At 46.9% G+C, this 25,331-nt stretch overlaps 1 protein-coding gene across 15 annotated transcripts in view; it reads left to right on the top strand.

Moving 5' to 3' along the window:
• Positions 1-25,331, top strand: part of LOC144784508 (uncharacterized) — a 416,096-nt gene that overhangs the window by 138,609 nt on the left and 252,156 nt on the right. For 9 of the 15 annotated variants that reach the window (XR_013601663.1, XR_013601658.1, XR_013601662.1 and 6 more), the window contains one exon: positions 11,073-11,197. The exons of 5 other annotated variants lie outside the window; for them this stretch is intronic. The gene's annotated coding sequence lies outside the window, so the exon portion shown is untranslated. Of the gene's footprint in view, positions 1-11,072; positions 11,198-11,218; positions 11,413-25,331 lie in introns of those variants that run through there. One more of the 15 variants, XR_013601667.1, reaches the window with a different exon arrangement.

The following is a 25,331-nucleotide window of genomic DNA, read 5'->3' as shown; positions in this document are numbered from 1 at the left end:
ATATTTTTGTAGTCGATGTTTGTTGTCGATATAATTTAAAACGATATTTTTTTAGTCGATAATAAAATATCGATATTTGTGTAAATTCTTGTTTAAGTATATGGTGACGATATTTTAGTTTACGATATTTTTGCGGTGATGTTTTTGTAGGTCGGTGTTTTTGTTATCGATATTTGATCAGGGATCCGGCCTGAGAAGGATGTGACAAATCCAAGTAATGCATCACGTTATGTTTCTTTACGAGATCCCTGCTAATAGATATACCAATCCATTTTTTTTCAAGAGGCGCAGAGTCAAGCCCCCATTCACTCGTTGGTGAAGCCGTGAATCCACTGATCCATGTTATCATTTTGTTCAGCAAATTCATCGCATATTTGTTTGCTTACAATAGATTCAAGCCCATAATTGTTATTATCTTTGATTGGGAGAATCTCATCCCAGATAGTCTCACAGACTTCTTTTTAAGATAATAATTATTATTCTCCTCCACTCTCACTACAGTTCTCTTCCAGAGGATCCTCATCAATAGTCATAAGTATATGAATATTCGCGCCCATGCGCGGGGACCCCGAAAACCATATATACACATATATGTGAAAAACATATGAAGATATATATATATATATATATATATATATATATATATATATAAAATCACAAATGCAGCAGTTCATATAGAAAAGAAGAGCTAAGCAATGCTACAAGAATTCCTTTTGCACACATATATACATTCAGCACGAAGCAGTGAGGAAAACAAAGATCATTTGAACTGCTTTAATGTGCAGCAGAAAAAACATAATTCTGCAAAGAGGAATGACAGCATTGCCAGCTCACAGGCTGCATTGCAGAAACACTCAGTGTAAAAAGCTGAAAAGCTAACCTCATAGAAACACATAGGAATAAACTGGCACCGTGCACCATGACCCCAAGCTTCCCATTATGCCTCAGGGGTGACAGTAAGGTCAGTTGTTCTTTCCGGCTCCGTTTGTCAGGACCCTGGACACTTCAGCTCTGGGTTTTTACTGATTTCTGTCAGAAAATATCTACTATTGTTTTGTCAAAAACCACTTACTTCGACATCTTTTGGCTTTTAAAGTAGATTCCTACTTTTTTGAGAGAATTAGACATATTTTTCCTCTCAGAAATGCCATCTCTCTTTGACGCTTGCCCTTCCTGTGGCAAAATGAAGGCTAGATCAGATTCACATGCTGTCTGTATCATTTGCCTTCCTGGGGATCATGATCCTAAGACTTGCAAACATTCAGACCCTGTCCAGGCGTACTCTGAAAGACAGAGAGAGGATTCGTCTTTATGGGCTGGTTGAGCAGGGAAAAGCTCCTTCTAGAGGCAGGTCTCCGGTGTAGAAGAGAAAGGAGAGAGCAAGATCGTCATCCAGAAGTAAAGTTCCAGTTTGCTCTCCCTCAGCGTCGGGCCTGGCGCTGAAAATACCTTCTGGCAGCAAAAACGTCATCAAGCAGACCATTGATGGCGGGCTCGACGAAGACTGCAGGTACGTCACACCCTCCGCAGTCGTCAACCCAGCGACAATCGGCATGGAGGAGTCGATCTCCGTTGGTGCGGGCTTGCACAACGTTGGATCTCCGTCGTCGCCACCAGTACGGTGTTCGACGTCGAGCCATGCTCCGCCGTCCCCAGTAAAGCGGTGATCAGCGTTGTTCATCAGCGTCGAAGCGGGCGTCCCCATCAACCAGGCGGCGGTCAACATCAAGACATGCCTCGTCGTCGCCAATAGAACGACGATCAACGTCGAAACAAGCGTCTCATTTGCCGTCAACCAGGCGATGGTCGATGTCGAGACAGACATCGTCATCTCCACATGTGAGGCATTTGACGTTGAAGCGGCCTCCCCGTTGGCCCCGACCAAGTGGCGTTCATTATCGAGGACCAGATCTTTTTTGCCAGCGAAGAAATATTTGTTGTCGGGACCCAAAGTTAATTATTCCAGACGACACCCTCAAGGCCGTCGGCTTGGAAAAGAAGAAAGAATTCAAACGTCGATACAGGCCCAACCAGCGCAAGGGATCCCAACAGAGGGTTCAAACCCCTCAATGGTCCCAGGGGAAAAACCAGGGCAAGTCTCAATATCAGGGCCGTAAATCGAGCAGAGGTAGAGGGGGACACCAGCAACAGTCCTCTACCACGGCTAGAACAAGAGGAAAACCATGAGCAGTGGCTTCCTCTGGCGTCGTTGCCCACTCCAGTGGGAGGAAGTGCTTCACATAATCTGGCAGAGTGGTGCAGCATCACAAAAGATTGCTGGGTGCTCAATATACTGCGCAGTGGATACACACTACGTTTCCGTGTGCTTCCAAAGGACATTCCTCCAAAAAGATCTCGTCCTCCCCAACTAAAGTTGCTCCAACAGGAGGTGAAAGCTCTTCTTCAAAAGCAAGCCATGGAAGAGGTTCCTCCCTCCCAGCGAGGGAAGGGAGTCTACTCCAGGTACTTTCTTGTGCCCAAAAAAGATCAGGAGCACAAGTTCAGACCTATCCTGGATTTTCGCCTACTGAACAGAGTCATCGTGAAGGAGAAGTTTCGCATGTTGGCCCTTCATCAAATATGTCCACATCTGCAAGTAGGATGTTGGATGTGTTCGGTGGACGTCCAAGATGCGTACTTCCACATACCCATTGCTCTGCGTCATTCCAAGTATCTGCGGTTTGTGGTCGGACACAAACACTATCAGTACAAAGTCTTACCCTTCGGGCTCAAGTCTGCCCCACAAGTCTTTACCAATTGCATGGCAGTGGTGGCAGCCACCCTTCACAGAAGAGGTCTGTTCGTCTACCCTTACTTGGACGATTGGCTTCTCAAAGGGCCATCTCCTCGACAAGTAAGGAGCGACTTTCAAGTTTGTCTGCAGCAGTTACACGACCTGGGCCTTCATGTCAACATGGAGAAGTCCGTGCAGCAGCCCACCCAGACGATCCACTATCTAGTATCTACTCTGGATACAAACAAAGGAAGAGCGTTTCCTTCGGAGGAGAGACTTTCTTCAATGCAGCAGAAGTGCAGGATTCTTCTGCTCCAGACGGAACACCCAGCAGTCAGGCAAGTTGCATCTCTGCTGGGGTCAATGGCCTCCTGCATATTTCTCATCCCCAATGCCAGGCTGAGAATGCGACCGTTGCAGCAAGATCTAGAAGACAAATGGGATCAAGCAACGGGTCGCTGGGAAGATCGGATTGTGCTCTCCCAAGCAGCAAAATCATCCATCAAGTGGTGGACTCCGCCTCAAAATCTGTTGGTGAGAGTCCCCTTTCACCAGCCAGTTCCAGTGCAATCGTTAGTAACGGATGCATCTCTGCAGGGATGGGGGGCACACATGGGGTGCCTTCAAATGCAGGGCTGGTGGTCCACAAAGGAACAGTCCTACCACATAAACATGTAGGAGCTATGAGCAGTCCACCTTGCTCTGAAAGCTTTTCTACCTTCGATCAAGTCCAACTCAGTCTGATCCAAACAGACAACACGACCACCATGTTTTATCTAAACCAGCAGGGGGGTACACGCTCTCGCCCTCTCTTCCTGGAGTCCCACGCGATCTGGCACTGGCTACTAGCCCGAAACCTCTCCGTAGTAGCAGTGCACCTTCCAGGAGAGCAGAATGTCAAAGCAGACACGCTCAGTCGGCACTTCAAAGATCAGCCAGACTGGGTGCTACACGACATGGTAGTGACAGATCTTTTCCATCTATAGGGTCGTCCATCAATAGATTTGTTTGCAGACGACAAAAACAAAAAATGCCACGCCTTCGCATCCAGATTCCATCATCCAGGGACAAGGGGGAATGTGCTTTTGATGGATTGGTCAGGGACATTTGCCTACGCCTTTCCACCTCTGCCTCTGATCCCGAAGCTGGTGTCCAAGCTCATCAGATCCAACATGAAAATGATTCTGATAGCTCCAGACTGGCCGAGGCAGTGGTGGTACCCGGACTTTCTTCAGTTGTCAGTGCTCCCACACAGGAGACTGCCTTGCAGAGCGGACCTACTGACCAAGATGGACGGGAAGATTCTCCATCCCAGCCTTCCCTCACTGAACTTGGCAGCATGGCTCCTGAGGTCCTTCAATACAGACACTTGAAACTGCCCCAAGATTGCATGCACATTTTGAAAGAGACTAAGAGGCTCTCCACAAGAGCGTCATATGCGTTCAAGTGGAAGAGGTTCTTCCTATGGTGTGTTGAAAATCACTTTGACCCTACGAAGAGGCAGGAGTATGTCATTCTTCCTTACCTTCTGTATCTAGCTAAAGAAGGTTTGAAATATGTTTCAATCAGGGTTCATTTGTCAGCCATTACGGCGTACAGAAAGTCACCCAGCCAACCTTCCTTTTTCCAAATGCAGGTGGTTAAGGACTTCTTACAGGGATTGGAGAAAGTATATCCCCCTGTTCGAAACCCTTCTCCTCCATGGGAGTTGAATCTGGAGCTGTCCAAATTAATGGGTCCTCCTTTTGAGCCCATTCACAAGGCCTCTTTACAGCATCTGACGTGGAAGGCCGCTTTTCTGGAGTGATCACATCAGCGCGCAGAGTAAGTGAAATCCAAGCGCTGTGTGCAAAAGAGCCTTACACCATTTTTCACCATAACAGAGTTATATTAAGGGCTCACCCTTCTTTTCTGCCTAAGGTTGTGTCTGATTTTCATATTAATCAGTCAATCTCCCTGCCATCCTTCTTTCCAAACCCCGCGACTCCTGCGGAGAGGTCGCTGAGTGCTTAAATTCAATCTAAAGGGTACCAAGGGCATAAGAAAAACTGATCAATTATTCTTGAATTATGGTGCCATGAGAACAGGCTTCCCAGCCTCTAAAAGATCAATTTCCAGATGGATCGTGTCCTGCATAAAATTGGCTTACCAGCTGGCTAAAAAACCCTTGTTGTTGTCGCCTAAAGCACACTCCACTAGGGGGAAAGCGGCCACAGTGGCTTTCTTGCATGATGTTCCAATGACAGAAATTTGCATGGCTGCAACCTGGAGATCGGTTCACACCTTCACAAGGCATTACTGCCTAGAATCCGATTCCAGGGCTGACACTCAAGTGCGCCAAGCCTCCTTGAGGAATCTCTTCGGATAGTGTTCTATCTGTCCAGGCTTGGTTATCTAAGCTGATTGGTTAATTTACCGTTATGTTCCTTTGCCCGCAGGGGGATGAGGTGAGGCTCGCTATTCTATTCTAGTGCTTATGACTATTGATGAGGATTCCCTGGAAGAGAAGGATTAGTTACTTACCTGTAATCCTAGTTCTCTTCCAGGGGTATCCTCATCAAAGTCATAAGCAACCCTCCCGCCTCCCGGGCAAAGTATTTTTGTATTTTTAAAGGTATTGTCAACTCTTTGTGCCATGGCTTTTTGAGTCACCGCAAAGAACAACTGACCTAACTGTCCTGTCACCCCTGAGCCATGATGGGAAGCTGGGGGTCATGAGTGCCAGTTTATCTCTATGTTGCTATGAGTTAGCTTTTCAGTCATTTTAGACTGGGTATTTGCAATGCAGCCTGGGAGATGTCTATGCTTTCAGTCCTTTATGAGAGTTTCTGCTGTCTGCTAAGCATTAAAACAGATTCCAAACATGTTTTATTGTTGTTTTTCCCTATTTCTAATGCATTTTTACATGATATAATGGGGAGTCCTTGCAGCATATTTCAGCTCTGGTGTGTATGAGGCTGCAGTTGCTTATTCTTAATATATATATATATATATATATATATATATATATATATAGGGGGCACATATATGATTGTGTTTCCGGGGTCCCGCGCATGGGCGGGAATATTCTAGTGCTTATGACTTTGATGAGGATACCCCTGGAAGAGAACTAGGATTACTGGTAAGTAACTAATCCTTACGCGCTGCGACCCGTGCACTACATGCTACTTTCCCAGATGCACTACCTACCTTTCAAGTGCTTGAGGCGTTCCTCCTACCCCATTTGCTCGCAAACTCATAACACGACTTTACACAGGGATGCAGAATTCAACGCCTATATGCACTTCAACAAGCAAGAGCACGTGGGATATAGACATTACTCCCCCCCCCTCAGATTAACAATGGCACTACTGCTGCGCTCAGGCTCGTGCGCTCTCCCCAGCTATCGTCTTCTCCTTATTCCTTTGAAATATATTAATCGACTTTACCACTCTCCTGAGAAGCTGTTCACAATAGGTCTGGGAGCAGACGTGAGGTGTATATATTGATCTTTCTCCACCAACGGATTTTACACCTTGCATGGGAATGCCCGGGAAACTCAGACTACAGGGCTAAAGTAATCACAATGCTTGTCGATATCACGCTCCCACAGGGTTGAGCTATTGGGCTATGTCAAGGAGATGCCGGCCGAGATGCGCAGGCTACCGCCGATTCTCCTCTTGCTTGCCAAATGCAGGGTTGCGATGACATGGTGTCGACGTGCATTGCTGCTAACAACTGATTAGCTTAAAGGTGCAGCGTTTTACCTAGAACAACTCACCACATTTTGGGAACTCATGCCCATATGCTCCCGGCCTAAGGATATATGGTTTTCCCTTGAACGTTAGCTATATGATTTAGCTGCTGTGGTGGAGTCTGAGCAAGCTGATGCTGAATCTGTGCCTGCGGATACTGCGCACACTTTGTATTTATAACACGCCTCCCATTGCCTTCTAACAACTGAAATGTGTATTTTATTGCATGCTATGGGCCTCTGCCCAGCTACCATATGTAATGATGTAACATACTATGACGCAATAAAATTTGGGGAATGGAAGATGGAAGGGAAAGAAAATATACACAAGACGGTTGGTGAGGGTGCGAGGAGTAAGGAGCAATTCATTCTTGTCTCCTAAATAAATATATGAAGCGTTTATGCTGACTATGATTCCTTAATTGAAGTTACCACAATGGAGATAAGTGGAAACATCCATGCAGCATTATTTGCATGAACTCTGAATGTTCCAGCATGTAATTAAAACAGTCTTGGTTGCTGCACTCACCGGTAGAGCGCAAGGTGGAAAAAGTATGGACCCGGTAAGCGGTAATCTCGCAGTGATTACCTGCGATAAGAGCATTGTGCGCTCTCAAGATAGTAAAGGAAGAAATTAAAGTTTACACTGGGGTGCTGATTAAAGTGCACGCGTCTGTTAGATTCAGTTTAACTACACTATTCACCAAGTGCGCGCATGTGTGATGTATCCAAAGGGCATTTGACATGCGCGGTGTATAGTAACACGCATCATCAATCAAGTGAACACAAGGAAATGATGGACAGAGCGCTGAAACTTTTCAGACACTCATCCCCAGTCACAGATCTGCGCTGAATCCATTATCTTTATTTAGCTCACTTCGCCACCCCAGTTCAGACCCAGCCATATGCAAATCAGTCTTGCCCCTGTGCCCCATGGGAACAGTCCAGACCGAACTGCCAAGCCAGGTCTTCCCTGAACCGAAACAAGCATCCTGGAACTTGTTACGGCGTAACTCCATCAGCCAGGCTAGCTCGAATCCAGTGGCAAAGTGAGCAAGGGGCCCAAGTCTGGGCATACCCTGCCAACATAGGGCAAACAAAGCAAACACAAGGAGATGATGGACAGAGCGCTGAAACTTTACATACACTCACCCCAGTCACAGATCTGAGTTGAATCCATCCTCATTGTTTAGCTCACTTCGCCACCCTAGTTCAAACCCAGCCATATGCAAATCAGTCTTGACCGTGTGCCTCATGGGAACAGTCCAGATGACAACGTAACAAGATTAAGGCAGCAGGTCACTTTTTGTGAATTTGAGAAGTTTAACAATGAAAAAGCGATAAGATTAAGTATAATTCAAGGATGCTGCTCTGTAAAATTCTGGAAACAATTATTAGAAAAAACATGACTTACAAACAATTTTACTCATCGCTAGGACAGAGACACAAGCACAGAAACATGCTACCAATATGGACAAGGCAGATTGAAAAGTGTAGAGCAAGTGTGAAAAATGTCTAAAAAGCATGCTAATGCAGAGAAAACAGATGAGCAAAATAAAGAAAAGAAGTCATGTTACAGATGTGGATTGCAATTCACACACTTGAAAGGTTGCCCTCCACTAGATCAACAGTGTAGGAAATATGGAAGATTTATTCATTTTTAAAGTGTTTGCAAGTTCAAAAGAGACAAAAAAGGAACCTGGAATAAGAAGTGAATTTGGAACAGACAAAGTATACCTGAAACTAAAACAAAAAAGGTAGGGAATGTTAAATATCTAAGACAGATGTAAAAGGTTCAAGGGGATTATCAGGACGAAGAAGCTGGACAATCTGAGAGATTGTACATGATGTCTGAAGAAAGTGAATTTAAATAGATAAACATGATCAGAAGAGAAGATATAAAGAAGAATATCTGTGGATATCATGGTTGGCTCTCCAAAAGTTCCTTTTGTGCTAGATAGTGGAGCAACGTGCAACATCATGTGTGTTACAGAATATCAAAAAATGGAAGAACGACCCTCTCTAACTTCATCACATGTCAGTGTTTTCCAATAGGGAGTAAAACGTCCAGTTTTATGTTTAGGAAACTTTGAGGACATTTTTCACTGTGGTGAGACGTCTAGTAAAAAGGAGATACTTGTTTTAAAAAGTGAGGTTTTTGGCCCATGCTTGTTAAGCAATGTCACGGCTCAGATTATCGGTTTACTAGCCGTGACTTTTAATGTCACAGCACAACATCCTGTGCTTAAGCAGTATCCAGAATTGTTCACAGGACTAGGAAAATTGAAAGACAATTACTTTGCAGATCAATTAAGCTGTGAAACCTGTGGCACAAGTGCACCGACGAGTTCCAATACATTTACAAACTAAAGTATAAAAGGATATACATTCACTTCTTCAACAATGAATTATTGAAGCCGTGTCAGGTCCCACACCATGGATGTCTGCGATTGTAGTAGTACCAAAAAAAAGATATAGAAGATATTAGAATTTGTGTAGATATGCGAGTACCCAATGCAGTGATTGAAAGAGAGAGGCATCCCGGACCTGGAAATTGATGATCAATCTCAATATATAAGCACATTTTCCAAGCATTTAGGGTTATTTCAGCAGAAAAGGTTATATTTTGGCATTTTCTCAGCTGCTGATTTTTTTCAAGAAACTATAAAGAATATAATAAGGACAGTAAGGAATGCTATGAACTACAGTGATGATAACTTGCTATTTGGAAAAACACATGAAGAGCAATGCATGATCAAGCGTTAAATTAAATGTGCCTACAACTTGTGAAACCAGGGTTAACGCTTAACCTAGGAAAATGTGAAATAAATAAATGTGAATTAAAATTCTATGGCCCTATATTTTCAAGAGAAGGAATGAGACCTGACCCAAAAAAAGGTGTAATCTTTAAGTTCAGTGGTTACCCCCAAGACTGTGTCTGAGCTGCGTTCCTTCTTGGGATAAGCTAGTTACTGTTTGCGGTGCATACGTTAATTTGGGATATGTGAGCATGCTTGTAAGCAGATACCTAAAGATATATCATCTGCAGCTAATTTAAAATATTTAAATACACAATTGTGTATTGAAGTAGTCATGGATCTAGTCCTGTGGGAATTTGTGCAATATTAGAGCAACATAGAACATGGAAGAGATTCCCTCAGAATGTGATTCCACATGCCAGTAAACTCTTGCCTGAGGTTGAATGAAGCTACTCAACAGTCAGAAAAAGAAAACTTGCTGTAGTCTGGGCCTGTGAGCATTACCATGATTTAATATATGGGATGCCATTGGTATAATAACAGACCATCAAGCACTAGTTGCAATTTTTGAAATCCAAAAATAAAAATGCCACAACATATTGAAAGATGGGGAATGTGACTGTTAAATTACGATTTTAAGATCATTCACAAGCCAGGAAAAGAGTAATCTGCGGATTACTTGTCAAGACACCTAATTGAAGTAGAGATAAGACAACTATCAGAAGCCTAGTAATACATGTTTTATCATCAGGTCTACAGTGCTGGGAATGTTATCGAAAAAAGTACTAGTTGAAATGACTGAGAATAATGAAACACTCAGAAGTAAAAAAAAGATTATACTTGAAAATAAATTGAGGTTGATAAATGGGGCAATGACATCTTGGCATTTAAAATTATACACTGAGATTTATCAATAGCAGCCTCTGAAGTGCTCCATAGAATAGAATAGAATAATTATTCCTACAAGTTTACAAAGACGTTTGATTGATCTTGCACATGAAAGCCATACAGGTGTATTCGTGACAAAGAACATATTGAGAGAGAAAATGTAGTTTCCAAGACTGGATAGTCAAGTAGAGGAAGAGTAATAGAAGAACTTCAAATGTAGTATGCTGTATGGTAGGATGCTATATGGGCCAATTGTGGCAGCAGATTTATATGGAACACTAGATTCTGGACATTATTTGCTATAATTAATTGATGAATACTTGTTATCCGATTGTGAAAGTAGTATCATAACATCAAAGTCAGCTATACTTCCTGTTATTGATGACATTTTTTCTACCTGGGGTATACCAGAAATGTTGAAATTAGATAACGGGCCACCTTTCAGTGCAAATAATTTTAACCCCTTGCATGCGGGCTCATTCTCCCGCTGTGCTGGGGGGAGGGGGGGGGCGCGCACATGAGCCACGGTGGTCGTGTGCTCATGGCGAGCTGAGCTCGTCATGACCACACCCGTTTCTTTAGAACGCTCGCACAGCACGGGAAATGTTGAGCTCAGCTCGACATGAGCACACGAGCACCGTGGCTCATGACGAGCTGAGCTCGTCATGAGCGTCCAAGGGGTTAAAGACTTCATGAAATACTTAGGAATAACTCAAAAGGATTACATCAATGTGATCACAAGCTAATTGCAGGTGGAAAGGTGAATGGCTACCAGCAAAAAAACCAGTATGAAGGACAGAACTATCAGGTTTAAATAAATCAGGCATTATGTCAAGCTTTGCGAGAGTATGGAAATACTCAATACGGTTCCACAGGAAAATGTCTTTCTGAATTGTAATAATGTTTGGTCAGTCAATGCATACAAGTTTGTTACATCTTCCTTTTGTCCCACCAAAAGTTGTTCTCACCTTGCCCTGACACCACCACACGGGAGCCTGCACACCAGGGGAGCCCACAGAGCCCGTGAGCGCGCCCCCTGCAACAAGGATCATCATCCTGCACCATCTGCGTTGCTGCTGGAAGGTAGGTGACTACACCTCCCAGCAAGCCTTGCGCCAGGAACGCCACAATTCACAAGGGACGCAACAGGAGGCGCATAAGAGTGCCCAGGGCTCCCGCGGCGCGGGACGTGCCCGGGCCAAGGGCTAGCCCGTCATCACCAGGAAGAGGCAGGACCGGGCCATACCCCTTATCTCTAAGGGCCGTGGTCCTCGTCCTCCACGAGAGACGGCAGAAAGGTATTGTGAGACTCTTTTAACAGCTCTTGCACCTGTAGCTGACATTTCACCTCGTGCCGACATTTGAAACTGGTATGCTTTACGGCTAAGCTGACTGGGTATAATGTTAATAATTTCCTCCTATTTTGGCGTGGGCTGATTGGACCCTATTTGGACCTGTTTTACACCCAATATTGGGACATTATACAACACATTTTATTGACTATAATTTATTTCCATGCCTATTACAGCTGCCAAACACACCAAGCACGTGACACTTTTGTCCCTCGGGCAGATCTTCTTAGCCTCAGCACTTTGCACTTTCTGGTCCATGTTTACATGTCCTTTTGCTGCTAGACTTACTATTACGTTGCACTTTTGTCCTTTGGGATCAGATCTTCCTAGCCTCCATGCTCTGTACCTTAAGGCTTGTGTTTACATCCTCCCTGCACCATGTGTCCCCAGGGCCCAGGTTTCGTTTGGTCATTAACCTACTCTGAAACCCAGTTGGCTGGATATCCGTCAATGCGACCCTACGGCTCTGTGTTCACCTAGTTTCTTTTTAGCATTATTTGTACGATTGTTTTCCTTTTGTCTTGGATATGGGGAAGCGTGGATGTGTACCCCAAAAAAAACGTTGGTGTTATTACCGGCCCCAGTCCCCCAAACCTCAATCGACAGGATGCTTCAGAGAGCTATCGGGGTAGTCTCGACTGAAATTGAGCTCACTGAGAGGCTACTATCCTTAACCCCAGACTTTTTCCATCAATCCCTAAGGCCACCTATCTCTGTACAATCTAGTCCGGGCTCTATCCCTAGCCCATCAAGATCCCTACCTGGAACAAGCGAGATTTTGATATCACCCACACATCCTTCCCTAGCTAAGCCGAAAACCTGCAAAGGTAGAATAAACACCACATTGCCCAAAACCACGAGGCGTAAAACAGGCAATGGGACAGGGTCAAACAAAAAGCCCAGCCCAGAAACCAGCCCCAGTGAGGGAGAACCAGTCAGTCTCGGAAGAGTGGTGGAACCCTCCTCAACCTGTCACAAAAATCCTGAATGTCCTTCTTGGGTGAGGAATCTGATAGTGGAACTAGAGGCACAGATGAGAGCTATTGTTAAAGAAGTTAGCGCTCCATCCTGGGAATAGAACTAGCGGTCAGATGCCCACCCCACGTGTACCTGGTAACCCTCTGGTTAATATCTTGCCAACCCCAGTGGAGAAGAAAAGAAAGAGTGCAGTACACAGACAGATAAAGTATGGCAACTTCCACCATCCAGACGTGGTCCCTCTACCATTTCTTCATGCCCTACCACTACAAGCGCTCCCAAGATAGGGTCTCCCAGAGCTGCCCATGTAGGTAACGTTCACTCCCCTGGCGAGGAACCCGGAATACACCGGGCACAAACAAGGAGGGATGTTCCTAGCACCAGGGGTCCTGGTATGCAGAGAGCAGGTTTCACCCTGATCAGATGACGGACAGGGAAGAGCCCAACCCAGTGGACAACGTGTACGCATGTCTAATCCCCCCGGCCCTCCCAACAATTGACTTGCCCCCGCCTCTCTCCCCTATGTCAGTTTTAACTGGCGTACCTGAAATTCGAACTTGCCAGAAAGAATTACAGCTGGAATTGAGAACAAGTGCCTTTATTGGCTCACCAGGCATGGTCAGTTTCCCTATGAGAGGGCGGGTGAGATATTATTAGTTCTGAGAGTGGGTTGGGTTGGCAAGAATCCTAAGACAACCAAAGGTGACTGTATAGTTATCAATTTTAGTAATCCTCTGACAGTCCGAATTTTGGCTGACCAGTCCCCCCAGCCCCTGTTGCACTGCCCACAGGGATCCAACTACACACCTTGGCCTTTTTTTATTCATGCAACCACCCATCACCATGGTCCCCTTGCACAAGAGCTCCAACACACTGGTTACAACCCCATCCTACTTTTGGTCAACTCTCCAGAATACAGTATAACGTGCCAGTAGCCAACAGGTTTGGGGCCCTTGAAGAGGTAGATTGACTTTTGACTCCCATCTGATCCCTCTTCGATCCAGGGCCATGGGGGGGGGGGCTTATAGAGAGGCTAACCTAAAAATCCCAGAGCTGCAATCTCTTAATCTCGCTGGTGAGACACAAGTCGCTTCAGGCGGACCTCATCAAAAACTCCACTCAGGGCCCCAAGGCTCGGCAGGTGTTACCCCAGAGGTATTAAACAACCCAGCCTCCCCTATTTCTGAACTGATAATGGTAACTGAGGACGGAAATAGACCCCTAGTGGAAATGGGAGTACCAGACCCCGAGCTTGAGCCAATCATGACACAAACCACAAACCCCTCCTGCTCCATCGTGTGTGATGCCACCCCGAACCTGGGTCTTCAGTTGAGGGTGTTGTCATGGAACATTGCCGGTATTAAAAATAAACTCCAAAATCCTGATTGGTCACAGTTTGTACAAATTCATGATGTTTGTGTGTTCCAAGAGACCTGGGCTAGAGAGGACTCTGTCATGAGGGGTTTCACAACTTTTAATGTGCTAGCATCCACGTGGGGCAGAGGCAGACCATCTGGTGGGTTAGGCACATGGGTTGCTACACACTTGGACTGTACTGTCGAACAGCTGAACACCTCCTCGGATAATATGTTACCTTGCTGGGACTAAAATTGCTTTTATTAATATCTATTCTCGTCCAGTGTCCTTTGCACAGGAATCCCAGGCTGTAGACATGCTCACTACATTCATTGAGATAGTCGCCCCGAATACCAGGTTGATGATAGGTGGTGATTTTAATTGTCAGTTTGAGCCTCTAGCCTTCCCTACAGACCCTTTGCTTATTGCTGAGGATTCCCTTTGGCTGTTTCCTGCCCCCCTGATTGCTCTGGTGAGAGCCTGGACCCCCTGGTACCACAAATCAATGCAGTCACACTAACCCATGCACTGAGGGCATGCAACAGTCGTACCAAGTCAGACCAACCTGGAAAAAATACTTTTAACTGACTGGGCAAACATCTTTATAGGATTATATTTTGGTGGAAGCAAGTATATGGCAATGGGTTGTCAATTTCTCTGTCTGACCTAGACATGACAGCGGCCATAACGCTCTGGTACTCGATCTCAAGCTCCCGGAACTCTACAGTCCCCCTACCATTAGCAACCTCACTGTACTAATCTATCTCTAGACAGAAACAGGAGGCGAATTAGGTGGGAAACTCTGAAGCAGTCACCAGCCAAGATTGCTGCCCTGTACGCCCTAATTATTCCACCCTTACTGGTAATGGAGCAGGTCGCTCAGACCCCTAACTCCAATGGTACTATTGCTCAACTTACAGCTATCCACACTGATCTGACCACCAGGCTGACCAACATCTTTAATCCCCTGACACACTTTAAAGACAAGAGGACCCCTAAAACCACTTGGTTTAATAAAGCCTGCCGAACGGCAAAGGGTGCCCTCTTGGACGCTATAAAACAAAATGACAGATCGCTGATAAAAATCAGGCAGGCCTCATATAGCGATACATTAAAGTTAGTCAAAACGGAGTGGGAGTCAGAAAGACGGGATGCAATAAAACAGGCTCTCACTAATAGAGATATGAGGGTGTTTTGGACTTTGGCTCAAACAGCCAGCCCCTCAGAGAGCTCACCCATTGAGCCGAATATTGCAGCAGACCCTCGGAAACTTCACTTCCAATCGTTGTATTCCACCCAGGACACTATGGAGCCCACAGGGAAAATCTCGCCAACTGTTGTGGGGAACCCCTTTGAAGACGACCTAGGGTTCACCCTGACCGAAGTCCTTAGTGCAATCTGGAAGCTTCCTCTGGCAAAGGCCCCTGGACTACACAAGATTCCCGGGACATATTTTGGGAGCAGCCCAATATCTGGGGCCCATATTTATGCGTCCTATTTAACGCCATCATAAATGGCATGAAAATCCTGGATACCTGGTTAGGGGCAGACATCTTCCCAGTATATAAGAAGGGATCTCCCCTCCTGCCCACTCACTACAGGCCATTCAGCCTGATTGATATATCCCAGAAGCTGTTTGCCAGGATAGTCCTGGAGCGCCTCCAGTCCTGGGTGGACGAGTGTGAGATTCTAAGTCCATACCAGGCAGGCTTCCGCAAAAATATTTCTATCGACCAAATTTTCAGGCTCCAATTATTATATTGGAAGACGATGATCATAGAGGGTGGGAGCTTCTATTTGATCTTCGTCAATCTTAAATCAGCCTTTGATTTTGTGCCCCGTGACAAACTTAGGGCAGTTCTAGAGCAACTGGGCATCCCGCCCTACTTGCTCTCTTTGATCAAGCGATTGCACTTTGGAAATTTCGTCCAGGTGAGAATTGGGAAACATGGAGAACTGACCCCACGTTTCCCAGTGAACAGGGGTGTGACGCAGGGCTGTGTTCTGGCCCCCACTCTGTTCTGTCTTTTTATCGATGCCCTGGCCGACCAACTAAATGAGGTAGCTAACACCGATGCCCCAAAGCTTGTCCGTGGCAAGGTGCCAGAAAGTATGTTCGTGGACGACACCTTACTACTATCCAAATCGCCCATAGGCATCCAAAGGACCCTTGACAGCTTCTCTTTATTCTGCAAGAATAGGGGCCTAGTGATTAATACGCAAAAAAACAAGTATTTGGTATTTAATCCTAGTAAAACATCTCGCCCTAATCCTACCCTAAATGGTATCCAGCTAGAGAGGGTAGCAGTCTTCAATTACCTGGGGGTTAGACTGACGGAAACCTTTGGCTGGGGCCCATAGCTAGAAAAGGCAGGCCTAAGGTTAGCTCAGATGGCAGGGGGATTAGCAAAACTTTATAGAAACTCTACATCTACACAATCGGGCCCAGTGACAGATTTACAAAGTCCAAATAAGAAGTGCTGTATTGTACAGGGCAGAACTTTGGAGACACCTCCCTGTAGGTGGATTGGTTAAAACCGAGAATAAGTTTATGAGGCAGCTCTTGGGCCTGCCGCTCAGCACCCCTCTCATCCCCCTACGTATGGACCTTGGGACAAGACCCATAGTTGAGGAGATCAGACTACGACCTCTGACATTCTGGCAAAGGCTATGGGCGACCCCCAAGCTAATAGCTTATCAGTCGGAACTCAAAGCAATCATGGGGCTCCCTGGGGTGGGTAAATTACACTGGTTACTCCAGTATTGGAACTTTCATAGATTCACATGCCTGAATCATTCCCCGTCGTCGAGACGGGAGTCTCCGGTATATAAAAAAGCAGTGCTTAGTAGTATAGCAAACTGAAAAGAGGCCTAGGCCCATTTCCCTTTTGCAACCCATAGCCTTTGTTATGTAAAAAAGGCCCAAACTTTTCCCTGAACCAATCGCCCTCTAGAACACTCCTGAGAGAACCTTCTGCCCCTCAGATTTTTCTATCGCACGTTGTGCTAGGGAGTCTCCTTTGAGCTCTGCTCAAACTCTTTACTTTTACAGTATTTTGACTAAGATTTGAGGTTTTTCATCTAATTTCATCTACCATGTCTGAGAAGGAGAAGAAAGGATTATTTAGAGCTTGTTCCACCTGCTCTAAGAAGAGGCTTTATACAGATGACCCTCACAAAGATTGCATTTACTGCCTCTATCCAGACCATAAGGCAGCAGATTGTAAGGTATGTCGTACCTTTTCGAATAAAACCTTGAGGGATCGTGAGGGAAGGCTGCTGATCTGGCTCCAGAAGGTTAAAGCCAGGAAAGAAATCCTCTCAAGTGAGAGTGAAGAGGAATCTGTGGCGTCTAAGAGATCTCAGAAGAGAAGTAGTTCTTCTCAGACACATTCGTCAGGAGAAAGACCTGAGAAGGCCCCAAAAAAGACCACTCCAGGGTCTTCAGGGCGCAGTCCCTCAAAATCCCCTTCAGTTAAAGTAAGGGGAAGAAGGGTTCTGCTTGTGAGGTGAAACCAGTGAAATCCGCCTCAGATCCACCAAAATCACGTCAGAAAATCAAGATTCCCATCAAATGGACTTCTTCTACGCCTTCTGAGGAGAAAGGTAGTGTTTCAGCACCGTCGACAGGACCGTCGACGAAAAAGGTGTCATCGACGACGACAAAAACACCTCCGTCATCGACGATGAAAGATGGTGTTAAAGCTGGTGAGAAAACAGCGTCGACGACGGCAGCGTCGACGAGGACAGCGTCGACCGTGACTACAACGTCGACGGTGGCGTTGACGACGATGACTTGGTCGACGACGGCAATGGGAATCTCGTTGACCAGGGAAAAAACACCAGAGAAAAGATTGGTGCCTTGGAAAAAGCCTATAACACCAGAGGTTACATCTCTGAGCAAGTGTCTCCATTGCTGCCATCTCACCTGCTGGAAGAGGAAGATTCGGAGGAGGAAGATGACGAGTATGGAATTGCGAGTAGCCCTTCGCAATTGCAGGTCAAGTACCAGGAGGTGGATTCTGAGGAAGAATATGGGGGTTTTCAGGAACATCCCCAAGAACAGCACCGATATCGCCAACAGCAACGCGAGGAGATGACAAATGTGCCATCCTCTTTGTTGAAGGACCTCCAGGGCATGTTGGGGGATTATAGGAGGAGATACCCAGCGACTCCAGTCACTCAACAAGTCCCAGAGGTTATTCTGCATCCACGGTCGGTACCAGGGACACCGGTTCGTAGGAGAGAGATTTTGCGGGAGCCTACTGCTAGGTCTCCACCACCGACGTCACATCACGATACCTCGGATGACGATCATGAGGATGGGGAGATTGCGGAACCAAGTGCAGAATGGCATGACTATCTCATCCCCTCACCTTCAACTCCTACGCCGAGACCAGTAGATTCTCCACCGGAGGACATTGGTGGTTTTCATAATTTGATGGAAAGAGCCACTAAGAGATTTGCACTGTCCATGACAGAGGAGAAAGCGGAATGTTTTTTACACGACTTCAAGGACTCGGATCAGAAATCTGTGCGATCCCTGCCTATAGTGTCTCATATTTGGGAGGAAGGATTAAAGGTCATGGAGACGCCAGCTACGGTAACGCCGGTTCTGACCAGACTAGATAAAAAGTACAAGGCACCTATTGATGCTCCAGCTTGCCTTTTGGGTCATCCCAAACCGGATTCTGTAATTACTCAGGCGGCACAACAGAAGTCCAGGAACCCATCTGCTCCGATCACAACACCTCCGGACAGAGAGGGCAGAAGGTTGGATAATGCAGGAAAACTTTTTTCCTTAATGTCGGCTCTGCTAGTGAAAGCAGCTAATGCCCTCGCTATCTTGGGAAGGTACGACAGGCAGATGTGGTGTGACCTGTCTCCATACATAAACCAGGTGCCGGAACCAGAGAAGCAGGAGGCGAAGAAGATTCTCCTTGAAGGATAGAGGACTTCGGCCGAAGTCATAGACTGCGCTATGGATATAGCGACCACAGCTTTTAGATCCTTGGGAGGAGCAGCGGTCCTGCGCAGGCAAGGATGGCTGCGAGCAACGGCGTTTAGGCCGGAGGTGCAAAACAAGATTTTAGACCTCCCTTTCAATGGAGAAGATCTATTTGGGAAGCATATTGATGATACTCTGCAGAGTATCAAGAAGGATACTGATACGGCAAAGGCTCTGGGGACACTGCAATACAGAAAAAACCTTTTTCGTGGCTCCAGGGGTAGAGGGCAGTCCTCGTATAGAGGAGGATATCAACAGGGGAGATATTCTTCTTATTCGGCCTCATCGCAGCCTTACCGTCAACAGTACAGTCAGCGTCAATCAGGAGGATATACAAAATCAACTCCAAGAGGACGGGGTGGCCGGGGAAAGGACAACACCCGTCGGCAATGACAACCTCCATCTTCCGGCTATGTCAGATGCTCCCCTGGGTGGAAAGATTGCTCACTATCTTCACAATTGGCGGAAAAAACCAACGGACCAATGGGTCCTCAAAATAGTTCAATTCGGTCATACCCTAGAATTTCTTCAAACGCCCCCTTGTACGCCACCGATGCACCAGAGAGCCAACCATCTGCATCAACTCCGGCAGGAGATTCGGACAATGCTCCGAAAGGGAGCAATAGAACCGGTACCGAATGCCCAGAAAGGGAAGGGGTTTTACTCCCGTTTTTTTCTTGTCAGGAAAAACAAGCTCCAATGGCGCCCCATTCTGGATCTCAGATCCTTAAACACCTATCTCAAGAAACAATCTTTCAGGATGGTGTCTCTGCAGGACATCCTTCCGTTATTGAACCCAGGAGATCATATGACTACATTGGACCTACAAGATGCGTATTTCCACGTGCCGATCCATCCTGCACACAGACAGTACCTTCGGTTCTCAGTAGCCGGAAGACATTACCAATTCAGGGTACTGCCATTCGGCTTGAAGTCAGCGCTGAGAGTATTCACGAAATAACACAACAAAGAGGAGTACCCCCTGCAGGCGTAACAGAGAGTCTCTGCGCCTAAAGCTTAAGGCTTCAAGAATAGCTTGTGCCCAACCCATATGTGGGACAAAGCATGTCCTTTATGAAGACCCCTCACTCACCAACCTAGTTGGTGACATGCTTCATCATCGGGGTCCCACCCCGTAGGCCGAGTGCCAACGGGGTGTGCTCCGACACCTGATTACAGTGGAGCGGGTAATAGTTTCTTTTATATGTGCAGTGATAAAACAGTGGTAAGTGATTTAAAAAGTGGCCAGTACTACTCACTTCAAGACTTTATTCCTGAGTGACTGGACACCTTGTAAAAGAAGTGTGACACCTATGCCTAATTAGGTAGACTTCGGTGTTCAAGACGTGTAGTGTATTAAAATAGCGACATGTGCTATGTGAATTAAAAAGTCGGTCTATATGTTTCAACCATCAAACAATTGTAGGCATTCGTCAGGACCAGTGACAGACCAGGGTGGTCCGCACACGCTAAGGTGCGTCCTGCCCTTGGTCAGTGAAAGTTGGAAACACAAAAATTATGTTTCTTGTGCAAAATTTCTCCTTCCTGGTTCTGGAAGAAAAACCTGTGGAAAAAGGTTCCATAATAATGGGTGGTTGGGACCACAATACAAAGGACATACAATGGTACACAAAATATAATGGCGGTACATAAAACATATAAAAGAGGGAATGCCAGCTCTCCAGTATGCGTGACAGGTAAATAACGTAATCATTCTCCGCACTCCCTGTAATGCTCTGCGTGTACGTGGACATGTGGGTGAAGCGGGCACGGATTATATGGCTGTTACGGTATTCACAAGTCGATACCTGGGTACTGGCACCGTGTTCTACGATATTGCCCTCGGGAGAGTTAGCTTATTGCAGATTAGTAACAGCACTTCAAAAAGAGACTGGTGGTATTGCACTAAATGCTGAACCGTTAGGCCAACACGGACTGTTTTTTTTTTTTTTTTTTAAACCTTTATTGTGCAGAAATTGCTCACAAATACGGGCCTACAACCCATCGGGCCGGCCACCACAATTATAGAAGCACAATGGTCAGGACAGAAGCTCCAACAGGGTACCACGTTAATCCAAACGGGAATCAAAGGCGAAAAGCCACAGAGCAACCACCACGAGCAGGATGAGAGAAGGTTGATTTTATAATAGAAGGGGTATAGCAGAATGATGGCAATCATTAAAGTCCAGAGGGCCGTGGCGGGCCGCGAGCAAGCAGTAATACAGAATACAGGAAAATTCAAAAAGAACAGTTACATTTTAACAAAGGCAGAACGTGAGTCCCACATTAGTAAGCAATTGCAACCGCTGCCCAGCGCCCACCCACCACTACGAAAACACACAATGATACAAAGAACGGAAAATAGACTTACAAAACAAAGAGCCCTCTGCTACAACAACCCAGGGGAGGGAAGAAAATAAAAGGGGGAAGGGAAAAAGGAAAAGGACATCGGGAAAAAGGGGGGAAGAAAGAACGCGGCATCACAGCATGCGCCCCATGGCTAACAAAGCACTCAAAAATAGACCGGCACAGGGAACCAGCGGTAACAGGAGTGATAGATGCGTAGTAAACCGTGACGGCAGGGAGACCAGAAGGCCCATGCTAGCAAAAAACACCCCAGGGGGCCCACATGCAGACACCGCGTCCCGAAAAAGGGGATACATAAGAGCCATAGAACCAAAAAAGGAAAAGAGGGGGAAAAACAAAATGACAGACCACCCCGCACACCCCACCCTGCACCCCTGCAGAAGGCTATGGCCTACCCCCCAGCAGCGTGCCTGTCGCCCTAACTAGAAACCCGAAATATAGAAGAGTTAAAAGTAAAGAAAGAACCACAAAGACAAAAAGAAGAAGGGGAAATAGGGAGACAACGACGGGAGAGGAGCCACATAATCAAAACCATCAGCTCCCACCCCCCGGTCCGAACACACTCAGTGCCCACGGGAAGATAGTAATTACGAGGATAAGCTCCAGGAACATGAAGGAGAATCGAACATAGTCATACAGTCACAAACGGATCATCCGACCATACCGCAAAATAATAGTCCACCGAGGCAAGTTCATCTCAACCCTGTCCTCGTCTATCCAAAGCCGTAGTCATCCAACGCACCAGGAACCAGATCATGAGGAACCAGAGGCGAATAGCAGGGAGTCCAATCGTCAATCCACACAAGTCATATCGATTTCGACCCAGATGAACAGAAAAAGACGGTAACCACCGCAGGTAATGCAGGCACAGTTCCGCCGACAATAGGAGGAAAACCGTTTCGGCGGAGCAACCACAGGATCTACGTTCGGCCATTCGAGGCAAAAAAGGAATGGGAGATCCAACGAGACCGGTCCGGACGGGACCCGGTCGGCGGACCCCCAGCACAGGAGAAATCACATGATGATTGAGAGCAGCGGGTATCCGTATACCCAAACAAGCGGCAGCCGCCGGGTCCACGACCTCCAGGAAAGTCCCAGCAGCGATGAAGCCGCACACATCGGGGGGGGCCCAGCAGGCCCGGCAAAATGATAGTCATCCAGTCCAGCGATAGGTGCGGTCACGGAAGCACTCCAGGAGCGCAAGGCGGCGAGAATGTCGCCAAGCGTAGGCTCACCTTTACGGTATTCAGCAAACGAGCCATGCGGCGGACCAGCGTCGCCAGTCTCGGCCAGGCTGAGAGACAGGGAGCCGGCCGCCATCTTGAAAGCCCGGCGGGGCCGCGGCAATCTCCGTCCCCCGTCCGGCCACAAGCGGGGTCACACAGGATACAGCCGACCACAAGCAGAGGCACCCCCAGGGCAGGAAGGCGGGCCACCAGGATAAGGAGGGTCGCCGGCTCCCCCACGCCACCGGCTCCGTTCTCCGAGTCCGGGCGGAGGGACTCAAGATGGCCGGACAGGAGAACAAAGGGGAGACGAGCCACATACACGGTCAACCCCCGTCCATGGAAGGCAGCGCCTCAACACCAGGCCGCAGGATCGCCGGTCCAGGCCCGGAGAGCCGTCACCGGTCTAATTGCACATCGGCCTCTCCGCCCGAGCCCACACCTCCACCAAGGGCCGGCCACAGCGCTCCGCCCCGCCTGGGCGCCGCGAGGAGTTTCAGGCCCGCCCGCTCCGGAGGCCCCGAAGCGAACAAGGGCGCAGCTCAGGATCCGCGGCACCTAGGAACAGACGGCTCAGACGGTAAGTGCCAGCGAAATGTCTTAGTTCCATAGTCTACCAAAGAATACTTCCCGGGGCAGGATAAGACACAGGCAGGAAAGCGAACGGAGCCGAGCTAAAACGCGGCCATCGCGGACGCGAGCTTGGCTCCTCCCCCCGACACGGACTGTTAATCTATCGATTTTCTATGAGGGTACCTAGGATTTGATGAAGCGCCATGCTTACTTGAATTGCGGAGAGATACCGCTTTACAGGCGTCCGGTTTCCAAGGGCGATGCATACATCACCTGGGAAGTGACAATAAGAGTGGTCACGTAAACGCCGTTAGTGGATACATTACTAATCACGAAAGACGACATAATCCAGAGGGATTGTGTCTTTTGTCACTTACTTATGGCTTCTGCTCCTCGGTCGGTAAACCTACTTGGTTACCACGGCGGTACGCCCATGGGAATCCCTGAAGCGTACTGAGGCAGAGAGCTAGATATCGGGAAAGCAGTCTTCCTGGAGTGGGCGTGGTTGGCCGGGTCACGTGGGTTGGTAGAACCAATCACGGAGCTGCGGTTCCAAAATGAGGCTTGGAACGCGGTATCCATGGTAACCATGCACGCCCAAGGCTAATGCCGAAATCAGGCGGCTTCACCGAGGTTCAGTTTGACCAAATCCGTATCTAAGATATATGTAAGGCACAAGAAATCTTGTTAAGCCTCTTAGCATATACGGTCACCCTCAGGCTCTGCGTTAAAGGGTGAAAGCAGACAGTCAATGTGTTGGCAAGTTTACATCACGATCGAACCCCACGGGATATTATCATTCAAACCTGTCCTGTGGGTTGACAGCCTATAAACCCATCTTTGCTCTTTCTCAAATAGACGTTGAGTCAGGTTGTGACCTGGGTTTACTTGTTCAATGACTGTCCAAATGAAGGTCGTCAGGTGTATGTCCTGCAGACAGATAATGTTCTGTTAGCCTGGTCATGGACTTCTTGCACCTGATCGTACTTCTATGTTCCCCTATCCGTACTTTAAACTTCCTGTTGGTCATGCCAACATAGTGTAGATAGCAGGGGCACGTTATTCGGTAGACCACATTCCCGCTGTTGCAATTGGTGTGGCCTCGTGTTGTCCAGTGCTGGCGATCTGGAGTGGTTCAGAGGATTCATTAGTTTCCTTTTTCAACTGGATGAATATTTGTGATGACCATTTGAAATTCACTTATGTCAAAGACCATAGCTCTCTGGTGTTCCTTGACCTTGTCATCAAAAAAGAGAATGGAAGTTTTCAGACATTAACACACTATAAACCCACAGCAAAGAACAATCTGCTTACATTCGAGAGTTTCCACCCTAGGCCTTTGCGAGAGAATCTTCCATACGGACAATATTTACGTATTCGCAGGAATTGCAGTAAATTAAAAGACTACAAGGAACAAGCCAGTGACCTCACCCTGAAATTAAAGGACCGAGGATATCCAGACAAGATTCTGGAAAAGAGCCAAAAGCGTGCACGCAACCAACCACGGGAAGCGTTGTTGGAGAATATAGAGAAACCCTTGGAGGACACCCCTCTCACATGTGTTACCACATATAATACGATCTCCAATGATGTAACCAGGATAGTAAATAAACACTGGTCAATCCTCAACTCCGGCAAAATGCATTGGGACAAACCCCTCTTCTCTTTTAAGAAGGCGAGGAGTATTAAGGATGCGGTGGTGAACACTAGACCAGCAACAAAAGTTGTGGAGAATGAAACTGTACTGAACGTATGGGGACTACCGAAAGTCACCGGCCACTACAGATGTGGGAACTGCAGTGTCTGCCCTCTGACAACGAACACAAAAACTCTACAACTGGAACCAGGAAAGATCTGGACAATACGAGGCCACACCAATTGCAACAGCGAGAATGTGGTCTACCGAATAACGTGCCCCTGCAATCTACACTATGTTGGCATGACCAACAGGAAGGTTAAAGTACGGATAGGGGAACATAGAAGTACGATCAGGTGCAAGAAGTCCATGACCAGGCTAACAGAACATTATCTGTCTGCAGGACATACACCTGACGACCTTCATTGGACAGTCATTGAACAAGTAAACCCAGGTCACAACTTGACTCAACGTCTATTTGAGAAAGAGCAAAGATGGGTTTATAGGCTGTCAACCCACAGGACAGGTTTGAATGACAATATCCCGTGGGGTTCGATCGTTATGTAAACTTGCCAACACATTGATTGTCTGCTTTCACCCTTTAACGCAGAGCCTGAGGGTGACCGTATATGCTAAGAGGCTTAACAAGATTTCTTGTGCCTTAAATATATCTTAGATACGGATTTGGTTACAAACTGTGGTTTAACTGTCCCCACCCAAT

Source organism: Lissotriton helveticus, chromosome 10 (assembly GCF_964261635.1).
Source record: "Lissotriton helveticus chromosome 10, aLisHel1.1, whole genome shotgun sequence".
Classification (NCBI taxonomy): Eukaryota; Metazoa; Chordata; class Amphibia; order Caudata; family Salamandridae; genus Lissotriton; species Lissotriton helveticus.
This window is presented reverse-complemented; position numbering and strand designations above follow the sequence as displayed.